The following is a 13,094-nucleotide window of genomic DNA, read 5'->3' as shown; positions in this document are numbered from 1 at the left end:
GAAATAATTCTACAGGCTCCTTTAAATCTCGTAATCCTGACATAGACTAGGATGCTGAAATAAGTATAGTAAAATATGTGAAAAGAGTAACTGCAATAGTATATTGGCAATTTTAATCATATTTGCGCTCCTCATATTTGGAGATAAAAATGTTCTGACAAATAGGATGCACAAGCAATTTAAAAAGGGATACGGACAAAATCTCACGGCCGAAACATCGCCGCCCAAAATCTCGCGTGGCCAAAACCTCGACGCCCAAAATTTCGCGTGGCCAAAACCTCGACGCCCAAAACCTCGCGGGACAAAATATCGCCGGGCCAAAACCTCGCGTTGCCAAAACCTCGCGTTGCCAAAACCTCGCCCGGCCAAAACCTCGCCACCCAAACCCTCGCCGCCAAAACCTCGTGGGCCAAAATTTTGCCTGTATCTTAATAAAAATTCAGTGTAGTATAACAATACAGTATCTGCTGCTTTTCTTATAAGTAAAAAGAAAAAAGGAAGGAAGAGCTTGGTGTGGTAAGAGTAGGGGCGCCGAATTCTACTTCGCCCCGGGCGCCGAAATCTCTAGCTACGGCTCTGTATATATATATATATATATATATATATATATATATATATATATATATATATATATATATATATATCCTACTCCTCCTCCCTTTTGTTGTGCCGGCAAAGTGAAATTATAAAAGACATCCTAGGCTCGAACCTCATCTACACGGTGTATGTTGAAAATTTGATTGAGATCGGTAGGATGGCTCAAGAGGTGTAATGTAACAAACACAGTCATTTAATTTATATATATATATATAGATTTCCAAAGCATGCATTAGAATTTTTCTTGTCATTATTTTAATGTAATTATGTGTTATTACTAAATATATCCATATAGTAATATATAGAACATTCTACATTGAAGAAATCGTCGTGAAGAGGTTTTATCCTGACGACATTTCTTCCCAGGCGACACGACGTCTCGCTTAATTTAGACCAGGCGAGATTCTGTGTCGCGAGATCATTACAACGAGCTTTTGGTCAGGCGAAATTTTGGGTATGGCGATATTTTGGGGCGCGAGGTTTTGGAAGACGAGGTTTTGGCAAGGCGAGGTTTTGGCCCCGCGAGATTTTGGCCCGCGACGTTTTGGGCGGCGAGGTTTTGGCCAGGCGAGGTTTTGGTCCGCGAGGTTTTGGCCAGGCGAGGTTCGGCCCGGCGGAATTTTGGGCCGCGAGGTTTTGGGAGGCGAGGTTTTGGCCAGGCGAGGTTTTGGTCCGCGAGGTTGTCGCCGCGAGGTTCTGGCCGCGAGGTTTTATACCCAAACGATTTTTTTTAAAAAAAATGATCTTTATACTGTTACTGATATATTTTGCTTAACGTTTCGGGCAACAAATCGACAAATCGCGAACCTGACTCTTTTCAGAGATGGTGTGCCCGGACGAAGCAAATCAGAGACATCCATAGACTTACTCTTTAATTGTCTAGTCAAAATAAAAACTGCATCACAGATTCTTATCCAATTTGCCCCATCTTTGAATATATCATGGTTGCATACTCTGCAGGCGTGGTGGAAAAATTAAATGTAATTAAGACTTTCAGCTTAACGTTTCACAATTATGCCTAGTTACGCTAAGGGAGACCATGATTAAGACAAGTAAATGACGATAGAAAAATTGGTGAAATTAAAATGTGGAAGAAAACTAGAGTACCCCAAGAAAACTCACGGACACGATGTCGTCCACCACAAACTTACTCTAGTCAGGAATCGAAACAGGGACCCCACGCATCAGAGGTAAGCGCTTTACCACTGAACCACCGTGCCCCTGCAGGCGTGGTGAGAACGAACTTATATAGTACAGTGGTGCACAGAACAGTACTTACACACTACAAACAAAAGTTTCGTATTATAATTAAATTAGAATTGACACATCTTTAATTTGCAAGAATTTGTACGATATATTTTTGGACTCATTGAAGGATTTGATTGAATTCTTTAAAGAATCGGGAGCTTAGTTGGTTAATAATAAATGAAGGAAAAGAATTTGCCACAACACAAATATTAAAGCATGCTACCACATCATTTGACTGGAGCAAACCCTAATAAAGAACATGTGACAATATCTGACTGACAGATTTGCACTTGGGACCTCTTGGTCACAAAAACAAGAACTCGTTTCATTTATGCAGAAATTTGTATCAAGGAAACACAAAACTATATAAAATTATGCATAAGACAAATTGCACAGGTACAAATAAATTTTAACAAGTTTCTTAGAAAAGTCTTGCTACAGGCGCATTATAAAGACTTGGTTAAATAACGTAGCCATTTATCTTTCCTCCCCAAAACCACCATTCGTACTTACCATAGATTGAATGAAATTGAAGGTAAATCCTCTCACACCAATTGAAGTCTTGCTTTCCACTCAAACTTTTAAAAATGTTTGGAGGGACACGGTTTCTTTAACAAGACTGTACAACACTCTTGGATTCAGCTGAGTAAATGTTTTAAACATGGCTGTATGAGAATGTATGTGAATTGCTTTACTTAAAAGTCGTCCTTGTGTGTCCTTGGATTGAGGTTGGAAATACCAAAGGCAATAACCGGTAATAGTTGAAGATATAATGGAAATTCACTAGACCTACGTGATTTTTGACAAATCACTACAGAGTCAAACTAAATAATATTAAAATTTTATACCTTTAATTGCTATTTTCACATTACTGCTTATTTATATATTTTGTTTGTTCCAAATGTCTTCCAACTCATACGGCATAAATTATGCATATTTTATACTAAAGATTCACATGTTAATTATTAGCAGAATAAATTATTTTTATTCAATTACACTAATATCACTATTAGCGGAAGTATCACAGGCCCCTCTCTGTGTGAATAAATAACTAGATCTATGTATGGATCTCCTTGGCAGAAGACGTTCTGTGGGAATGTTTCAACATGAAGGTACAATTTAATATAATAATAATAATAATAATAATAATAATAATAATAATAATAATAATAATAATAATAAGGGCATATTTACAGTGCTAGAGCAGATATATTACATTACAATAGTTGTTTTCGCATACATAAAAAAATTCGTAATATTTTTCTTTGCTAATTTTCTTGAGAAATTATTAAGACTTTTGATAGGGTTTCAAAATGAGATGAAATCTTTCAGTTTAACGTCCTCCGTTATGCTCTGTTAGGCTAAGGGAGACGATAATTAAAGCAAGGGAATGATGATGAAAGAATTTGTGGAATGAGAAAGTGGGAGGAAGCATGAGTACCCAGAGAAAACCCGCGGACACGATGTTGTCCACCACAAACTTACTTGGTCGGGGATCAAATCAGGGACCTCACGCACCATAAGTATGAAATGATTTCAGTATCACAAGAATACGATATTCTCCGCAAGAATACAGATAATATAGCCTTCAATTTTATTCCTCTATTTACCATAGGCGTCTTTGACGTGGGAGATCAGAGGTTGGATTTCCAGCAGGAGCTCATGTGATTCGGATTTCACATTAAGAAGCTATAGGTCCATGTCTCAAATAGCCTCGGTGTTGAAAGAAACAATAAATTATAATTCATCTATCTATTTATCCCTTGATCACAAATAGAAGTGGAAGAATCATGGTACAACTTCCGGTTTCAATATTGATCTCAATGGAGCAAAAGCAATAACATTTAGCTAGGAATGACTTGTTAATAGAGAGGAGGGGAAAAGCCAGCTATTTTACAATGGAGGGTTTTTCTTATAAAAAGCTGGTTTTAAGGAAGAACGGAAAATTTCACCTTTTTTTTGTGCCTTTTTTAATTCAAGTACTTTTCGTTTTCCTGTAGTTGATTTTACAGTTTAAAAAGTGTTGTCACAACATCACCTACTTGTGAGTCGTATTTTCAGTCCCGGGTCAGGTATCTTGATTAGTTTTCAAACTGACATTTCTTCGGTTTCTAGCGAATGTAAAGTATGCAACCTAACATATCACTAGTGACACTTTGGTTGCCTAACCACTATATCAAGTGCCAAAAAATTATATCTTGTCATATGTGTTTTACGGGTTGCTTAAAGTCAAACTTAGACACAAGGGTAATTGTATCATAAATTAAGGAAGAGATACAAAAACTATATTAGTTTTGCTATTAAATTTCAGTTATATTTTGTTGTCCCTTGGGAAATACTATTGTGAGCTTCAGATATTCTATTAGAACGTAACGTAAGTTTATTTTATAAAATCAAATCCATCAACGGTAGTAAAACTTTATTATTCGTAGAACTATTTCTTTCCTTACGTTGTTTTTCTATACCGGGTCAATGTTGTAATGCTCTACACATGCTCCCAATACCATGTACTGTCTTTGAGCCTTTTCAGACAGCAACCAGGAAGAAGACATTGTCAACCATCGCCAACAATCGTCAAGTAAAGAAGATCAATGAAACTCAAGCATAAAAGGAGCCACAACACCGCAGAAGGCATTAATATTCACCGATTGATCGTCGCCCCCCACTGTTTAGGACACCTGGTCTTTGAGAGTTTCCCTTTGCTTGGACTCCTCGTCCTTGCAATATCTTTACCACTTTCTAGGACGCTCGGACTTTGATAGATACTTTGCTTCGTCGCCTGATCTTCGCAATAACCTCGCCACTTTCTAAGACGCCAGGTTTTCGAATTTTATCCTCTTCTCTAGGATGCCCCTTCTCTGAGAGGTATCTACATACACTTCTTGCCCATAAGAGCCTTAGATCCTGTCACCTTAAAACGCTCGGTCTCTTGGTTCCTATAATATCATCAACAATCTAAGAGGAACTTAGTATCTGAGACTGTAATTCTTATTACTGTGTATAGGAAGAATTTTAATAATAAAAGTTGATTTTAAAAATCCAAAATCCCCGAGTATCATTTTTTAAGCTCTACCCTGAAGAGAACTTTACAACAGGTTTGAAACAGGGACCTTCGATTTTTCGTTTTTAACCGCCTTCTCCTGGAGTTTTATTGAGCTCCCTTGTGACTATGTGGAAAGTTTTCGTGGGCTCGATTCCAGGTAGAGCTCGTGTAGTTCGCAATCTCGCAATCTACGTTAAGCTGAAGGTCCACGTATCATAGAGGCTTGCTGCTGAAAGAAACGCTAAACTCAAACCAAATCAAATCAAATGATCTCAATAAATGCTAGAGAGAGAGAGAGAGAGAGAGAGAGAGAGAGAGAGAGAGAGACAGATCCCGCATATCCTACACAAAATATATCTTCAGCTCCTAACACGTTACTTGAAATTTTAGTTTATGCTTAAATTGAAAACGTTAAGTGAAATTTTAGTTTATATTTAAATTGAAAGCGTTAAGTGATGTTTCAGTTTATATTTAAATTGAAAGCGTTAAGTGAAGTTTCAGTTTATGTTTAAATTGAAAAAGTAAGTGAAGTTTCAGTTTATGTTTAAATTGAAATCGTTAAGTTTTAGTTTATGCGTAAATTGAAAACGTTAAATTTTAGGTTATGCTTAAATTGAAAACGTTAAGTGAAGTCTTAGTGCATGCTTAAATTGAAAACATTAGGTGAAGTTCTAGTTTATGGTTAAATTAAAAGGATAATGTTGTTCCATGAAATTACTATATTTTCAGAATTTTATGGCTTGTACTATTAAACTTTTTACTGAATCTTTTTTTGTCGTTGAGAAAACTAGACAACGAACTGCGTCCACTAATTTACCTTTTATCTATTCTAACGAGTAACCGTTATTTGATTCTTGAATTTTTTGTGTTTTCTCCTTCAGAAAACAGTGATTAAATTCAATTTTCGTGTTATAATGGGAAAAGAAAGGTAGAATATACTGCTATTTCTTCATTAGAATCTAAAAGTTTATAAAAAAGCCCAAAATTATCCAGGCAAAAACGTCGTGGGAATAAACTTCATTTGAAACAAGCTTTTTATTTACAAGTCGTTGCATTTCTACTTGTTAATACGAGCCAACGTTTTAAGAATAAGTTTCCTCTCATTTTTATCCCTCAATTCAAAGAAGAAGTGGTGAAAATCTACGTTATCCGCTTTAAACATTGATCGCCGTAACAATAAATAAATAAATAAATAAAATAAATAAAAATGGTAATAGACAGTGAGAAGGAGTTTTTCGCATATGGGTTCAGTACTGCAAAATGTGCATCTCCGAAACGGTAATTGTAAGTGACAAACTATATACTAGAATCAAGAAACACGTGTTAAGTCGACTGAGGTTTCACTGCAGTTTCATAACGCACTTTCTTGTCGGTACCCTCGTAATGTTCTCATTTATTTACACATTTTGTAAGTACAATGACAGTAAAGTGAGGCACGAACTTAAGAAATATAGAGTAAAAGTTTAGGAACAATAAAACCACGAAATAAAATTGTTTATATATATATGCACTATGTGATCAAAAGTATCCGGACACCCCCCAAAACATACTTTTTTCATATTAGGTGCATTGTGCTGCCACCTACTACCAGGTACTCATTTCAGCGACCTCAGTAGTCATCAGACATCGTGAGAAAGCAGAATGGGGCGCTCCGTGGAACTCACTGACTTCGAACGTGATGAGGTGATTGGGTGTCACTTATGTCAGAAGTCTGTACGCGAGATTTCCACACTCCTAAACACGCTCCTAAACATCTCTATGTCCACTGTGTCTGATATGATAGTGAAGTGGAAACGTGAAGGGACACGTACAGCACAAAAGCGTACGGCCGACCTCGTCTATTGACTGACAGAGACCGCCGACAGTTGAAGAGGGTCGTAAAGTGTTATAGGCAGACATCTATCTAGACCATCACACAGGAATTCCAAACTGCATCAGGATCCACTCAAAGTACTATGACGGTTAGGCGTGAGGTGAGAAAACTTGGATTTCATAGTCGAGCGGCTGCTCATAAGCCACACATCACGCAGGTAAATGCCAAACGACGCCTCGCTTGGTGTAAGGAGCGTAAACATTGGACGATTGAACAGTAGAAAAACGTTGTGTGGAGTGACGAATCACGGTACACAATATGGCGATCCTATGGCAGGGTGTGGATATGGCGAATGTCCGGTGAACGTCATCTGTTAGCGTGTGTAGTCCCAACAGTAAAATTCCGAGGTGGTGGTGTTATTCTGTGGTCGTGTTTTTTCTGGGAGGGGGCTTGCACCCCTTGTTGTTTTGCGTGGCACTCTCACAGCTCAGGCCTACATTGATGTTTTAAGCACCTTCTTGCTTCCCATTGTTAAAGAGTAATTCGGGGATGGCGATTGCATCTTTCAACACGATCGAGCACCTGTTCATACTGCACGGCCTGTGGCGGAGTGGTTACACGATCATAACATCCCTGTAATTGACTGACCTGCACAGAGTCCTGACTTGAATTCTATAGAACACCTTTGGGATGTTTTGGAACGCCGACTTCGTGCCAGGTCTCACCGACCTACATCGATATCTCTCCTCAGTTCAGCACTCCGTGAAGGATGGGCTGCCATTCCCCAAGGAACGTCCAGCACCTAATTGAAAGTATGCCTGCGAGAGCTGTCATCAAGGCTAAGGGTGGGCAACACCATATTGAATTCCAGCAATACCGATGGACGGCGCCACGAACTTGTAAGTCATTTGCAGCCAGGTGTCCGGATATTTTTGACCACATTATATATATTTCAGATTTTCAAGACGTTATATTAAAGGTTACTTTTCATTAAAGAGCACTTGTGTGATAGAAACTACGTTATTCAATACGAATTAGTCGTCCCTCGAGCTGAGGTACAAATATTATATCGTAAAATAACAAAGAATGAAGTTTAGGGATGTCCTCAACCATTCCTGACCACATTTTTGGAAACAAGCAGATTTTGAGGTATTGTTTTACAGAACATAAGAAAAACATCACAATCAAGATTGTAACTTTATGATGGTGTGTTACGGTTATCAAAAATGAGTTTAAACACAGACATACGTTGCTGTATACTCTTTAGATAATAATTCCTCAGAAAATTAATTACAATCTTTTTCCTTGTAGAATGATCTTGAATTTTTCCTTAATAAATATGGCTTATTATATTCGTTCTTTTGTGGCAGGTGTCTAAGTATTAAAGACCTTGTATTCTGCCCTAACAATATGGATAGAATATAACATCACAGTTAAGTATTCCGTCAGAGTTTTGATAACCCCGGTCTGTGTTAACAATCAAGTACCCCTGGGAAGTGGATGCACACGAATGTAAAACATGTAGGTTGACTGACGCAGTCAGTTGCAACTTGTGTAATAGTAGTATAGGCAGTTATGGAACAGTTTTAGCTCGTAATATCCATGCAATTATTGAGCGTAACTTCTTTCTCTTGAACGAATTAAGCCCTCACACCATGCAACAGCCCCCATTTGTAGAACTCCAGTCCTTCATCCAGGCAAAGAGATCGGTGTTTCATCTCATCATACGAGCAGGTGATATCTCTCGAGGTAAGGAAACACACAACTCCATTAGTCTCCCATCGGAGAGCGCAGAGGAGGAGGATCTTGGATTATCCAAAACCTGTGAATTATATGTTCACCCTGATTAGCCCGAAAGTCCTAGCCATTAGCGTACGCTAGCGTAAATGTAGAAATTCCACATCAGAATGAAACAATCGTAACCCGAAGCTTTAGAAGCTGGGATCACGCCCGAAGTATCAATTGAAGATAATCCGTGAACTGAACTGAAGATAATCCGAGAACTGAACTGAAGATATCGACTGAAGATAATCCGTGAACTGAACTGAAGATAATCCGAGAACTGAACTGAAGATAATCCGAGAACTGAACTGAAGATATCGACTGAAGATAATTCGTGAACTGAACTGAAGATAATCCGAGAACCGAACTGAAGATAATCCGAGAACTGAACTGAAGATATCAACTGAAGACAACGTGAACTGAACTGAAGATTTCATTTGAAGATAATCCGTATGGTAGAGTGATCCTCGGATAGTGTGATCGCCGAGGAACGTCTTCCCTCATACGTGACGGACTGACATGGCCATAAATACCGAAAGCTTAGAAATCTGATTCCTAATCCTAATCCCGATCCCAGAGTCGACAATGACAAACAAATAACATATAATTCGATCTTAAAGTTATTGTTAGTAGTTATTTCATAGTAATCTTGTAACTTGTATCTCTCTTTACTCGTCTGTACTTTGTACATTTGCTTATGTTTCCGCTGTAATAGCAAAATGTGTGCATGGTATAAGTCTACCGTATCATAATGGACAATAGTATATGATAATACAAAATATTTAGATTGTACTCTTTCATCTTACAGGCCGACAAACTTCAAATTTCACATATCCCAAAATCAAAATTTTACAGTTACTTCTACTTTACACATCCACCCTAGATTTATATGTCTCGTTTCAATTTGTTATCTATTCATCCTCCACTTGGCAGTCTGTTGACATATTCTATTTTTTTCCTTGTGTGCAATAAAACAATTTACACTTTCTACTCGGTACATCAACTTCGTAATTAAATTAAATATATACTACCACATACCACAACTTTTATTGAAAGTTTGGCAGTGCCTAACAATCTTATGTAGTTAGCACTAGTTATATATACAGTGTGAACCAAAAGTAGGCGGACAGTAGCTGAAATCGGAGCCGGCCCTCGGCAATTTGACGCCCTGCACAATGGCATCATTTTCCGGCTCTCCTCTTTCTCCAGAATGAACAGATCTTAAAAGCCACAATTTTAAGTATCCTACTCCATCACAAGCAACGAAGGAGAAGGAAAGTGCTCTCGAATTCAGAATGGCCTAAACACTACAAATACAAACTCGTTGTGTCTGTTTTTTTTCTTTAAATAATATTTTATGTTATTGAAAGATAAAACAAACACATCTGCAGAGGAAAGATGGTAATCCTTTTTATATATATATATATATATAGAATTCAATATCAAGCTTCAATCTCAATATCAGCTTGCAATTCTAGTACAACTACCTTTTATATCTTTATTTCTTGATTTTCCTTCTTCATCTGTTAATTTTTTTTTAAAAAAAAAAAGTTTTTTCCATCTTCAAAGAAAGGAACTTGTTTGTGACAAATATTAGGTTTCATATCAGAACTGTGATAATTAACTAAAAAAACAGAACAGATGTTCACTACAGTTCGAGAATTGAGTTCTTGTATTTGACAACAATCGAGCAATTCATGATGGAATTTGTTTGACCATTTGCTTTAACACTATGCGTGTAACCTTAAACTAATGCGACCTAAACATGATTTGTGAATGTAGTATTCAAATAGAAGCTTAGCTTAGTAAATTTAACTATCATCATTATGAAGTGTGTTCCCAACAATAGATAAATGAAATAGTTATGACATATTTTATTGCCCCCCGAAACTTACCACCCCGTGAAAAAATGCACGTATTGCACATATGGTAGAGCCGACCCCGGGTGAAATATAGGACTTATGTTACGAGTGTAATATTAAATTGGTGTTTATTATTGCTATAGTGTTTGTATTATATTACATTAAATTTTATAACCAAATGTATTTGATTCTAAAATAAAATTAATATAGTTGTAGCGTATCAACATGCACGGCAGTGCATGGCAGCCAAGTTCCGAGAAGAAAATGAAAACTGGCCTGCACTGCCGTAAGCATATTATACACGAACAAGAGTTTTGGGTAAAATCGCCGATTTCGAGGCTTTGTAAAAACGATTCTATCAAGGGTAGAAACATGAAATTTAGAATATAAGGAGATATCTCACAAATGTACTCATATGCCAAATCTCACATTCCTACCTTCAACCATATTTGAGTACTGGACCCCCAAAATATGCCGTTTTCAGGCTCACTGACTCACTGACTCACTCATCAAATTGATTAGGTACTTCCCAATGAGATAGAAACGTGAAACTTTGCATAAACGTACTCTATAACAATTGGAGTATGGAAAAAGTTCAAAATCTGAGGAATGTGCTATGGGATTTTTTTTATGGGCAAAAAACTGCCCTTAGCCAGGAAAAAAATCGTTTCACTCACTCAATCATCACATTGATTAGGTACTTCCCAATGAGATAGAAACTTGAAACTTTGCATAAAGGTACCCTATAACAATTTGAGTATGGAAAAAGTCTAAAATATGAGGAATGTGCTATGGGAAATTTTTTATGGGCAAAAAACTGTCCTTAGCCAGGAAAAAAATCGTTTCACTCACTCACTCATCAAATTGATTAGGTACTTCCCAATGAGATGGAAACCTGAAACTTTGCATAAAGGTACCCTATAACAACCTGAGTATGGAAAAAGTCCGAAATCTGAGGAATGTGCTATGGGAAATCTTTTATGGGCAAAAAACTGTCCTTAGCCAGGAAAAAAATCGTTGCACTCACTCACTCATCAAATTGATTAGGTACTTCCCAATGAGATAGAAACGTGAAACTTTGCATAAAGGTACCCTATAACAACCTGAGTATGGAAAAAGTCCGAAATCTGAGGAATGTGCTATGGGAAATCTTTTATGGGCAAAAAACTGTCCTTAGCCAGGAAAAAAATCGTTGCACTCACTCACTCATCAAATTGATTAGGTACTTTTTAATGAGACAGAGACGTGAAACTCTTCACAAAGATACCTTATAATGACTTGAGTATGGAAAAAGGTCCGAAATTTGAGGAATGTTCTACAGAAAAGTTTTTATAGGCAAAAAAGCTGTCCTTAGCCAAGCAAGAAATCGTTTCACTCACTCACTTATTAAGTTAATTAGGTACTTCCCAATGGGATAGAGATGTGAAAATCTGCATAAAGGTACATTATAATGACTTGAACATGGAAAAAGCCCGAAATGTGAGGAATGTGCTATGGGAGTTATTTATGGGCGAAAAACTCTCCTTAGTCAAACACAAAGCGGTTCATTCTCTCCCTCATCAAATTGATTAGGTACTTTTCAATGAGATATAAACGTGAAATTCTTCATAAAGATACCTTATAATGACTTGAGTATGGAAAAAGTCCGAAATTTGAGGAATGTTCTACGGGAAAGTTTTTATAGGCAAAAAACTTCCTTAGCCAAGCAAGAAATCGATTCACTCACTCACTCATCAAAATGATTAGGTACTTCCCAATGAGATAGAAACGTGAAACTGCATAAAGGTATCTTATAATGACCTGAGTATGGAAAAAGTCCGAAATGTGCTATGGGAAATTTTTTATAGACAAAAAATTGTCCGTAGCCATTAGGTACTTCCCAATGAGATGAAGATGTGAATGCCTACACGAAGGTAGTTTATAATGGCTTGAATATGAAAAATATCCGAAATTTAAGGAATGTGCTATGGAATTTTCTATGGGCAAAAAATTGTCCTTACTCAAACAGAGATCGGTTCATTTACTCACTCATAGAGTGACCAACCGTCCCGTAAAAACGGGATTGTCCCGTTTTTTCACTACCATTCCCGGTGTCCCGAAAAATTTTCCCGGGACGCCAAAATGTCCCGTATTTACGTATATTAGATACAAAAAACATTCCCAATCTAAAATTTTCTAATTTATATTATTATTTCCTAAGCTATGTGATTATATTGGAATATGTCTAATTACTGAGCAATGTCATTACAACGTTTGCGATATTGGATGTGGTGGCTGCACTGTTTTCCCTCCTAGGCCTCCCCACTCCGCAGACGACAGTGCAAGGGGCTGAAAGTCTTATCAAGAACAAATGTAAGCTGTTTTTACTCTCTGTTTCGGGCGGTGGAAGATTGAGGGGCTGTCATCAGTACAGTACACTGTTTCCGTGATTTGATTAAGATATAACGTATTTTCATTTACGAAAGGGGAACAAAAGTATAGAACTATAAAACTGAAAGTTAAAAGAAAACTAACTGTAAATGAAATAATGTTTAAAAGTAAGAAAAAGAAAATAAAGGGAGTTGAAATCAGATGCTGAGAGTAGTTTGTTTAAATTCTGCCGGTGACATATTTTGTTGATTGACGATATTGATAAATGTTTCATATAGCCTATTTTTAGTAATGTTTTCAAAATTTCATTTTTTGTTAGTTGCTGATAGTTACTTGTTATTTAATTAATTCCACAACATTTTCAATAGGTTTTAAAACG

At 37.0% G+C, this 13,094-nt stretch overlaps 1 protein-coding gene across 4 annotated transcripts in view; it reads right to left on the bottom strand.

The window, feature by feature from the left end:
* The window catches only part of LOC145692849 (uncharacterized), a 118,670-nt gene that overhangs the window by 92,319 nt on the left and 13,257 nt on the right, over positions 1–13,094 (bottom strand). Inside the window, exon 1 of one of the 4 annotated variants that reach the window (XM_081768364.1) lies at positions 2,359–2,496. The exons of the other annotated variants lie outside the window; for them this stretch is intronic. The gene's annotated coding sequence lies outside the window, so the exon portion shown is untranslated. Of the gene's footprint in view, positions 1–2,358; positions 2,497–13,094 lie in introns of those variants that run through there. 4 annotated transcript variants of the gene reach the window in all.

This window comes from Thermobia domestica, chromosome 8 (genome assembly GCF_964235325.1).
Source record: "Thermobia domestica chromosome 8, izTheDome1.hap1.1, whole genome shotgun sequence".
NCBI lineage: Eukaryota > Metazoa > Arthropoda > Insecta > Zygentoma > Lepismatidae > Thermobia > Thermobia domestica.
The sequence above is the reverse complement of the archived record's forward strand: the minus strand, read 5'-3'. Positions and strand labels throughout refer to the sequence as shown.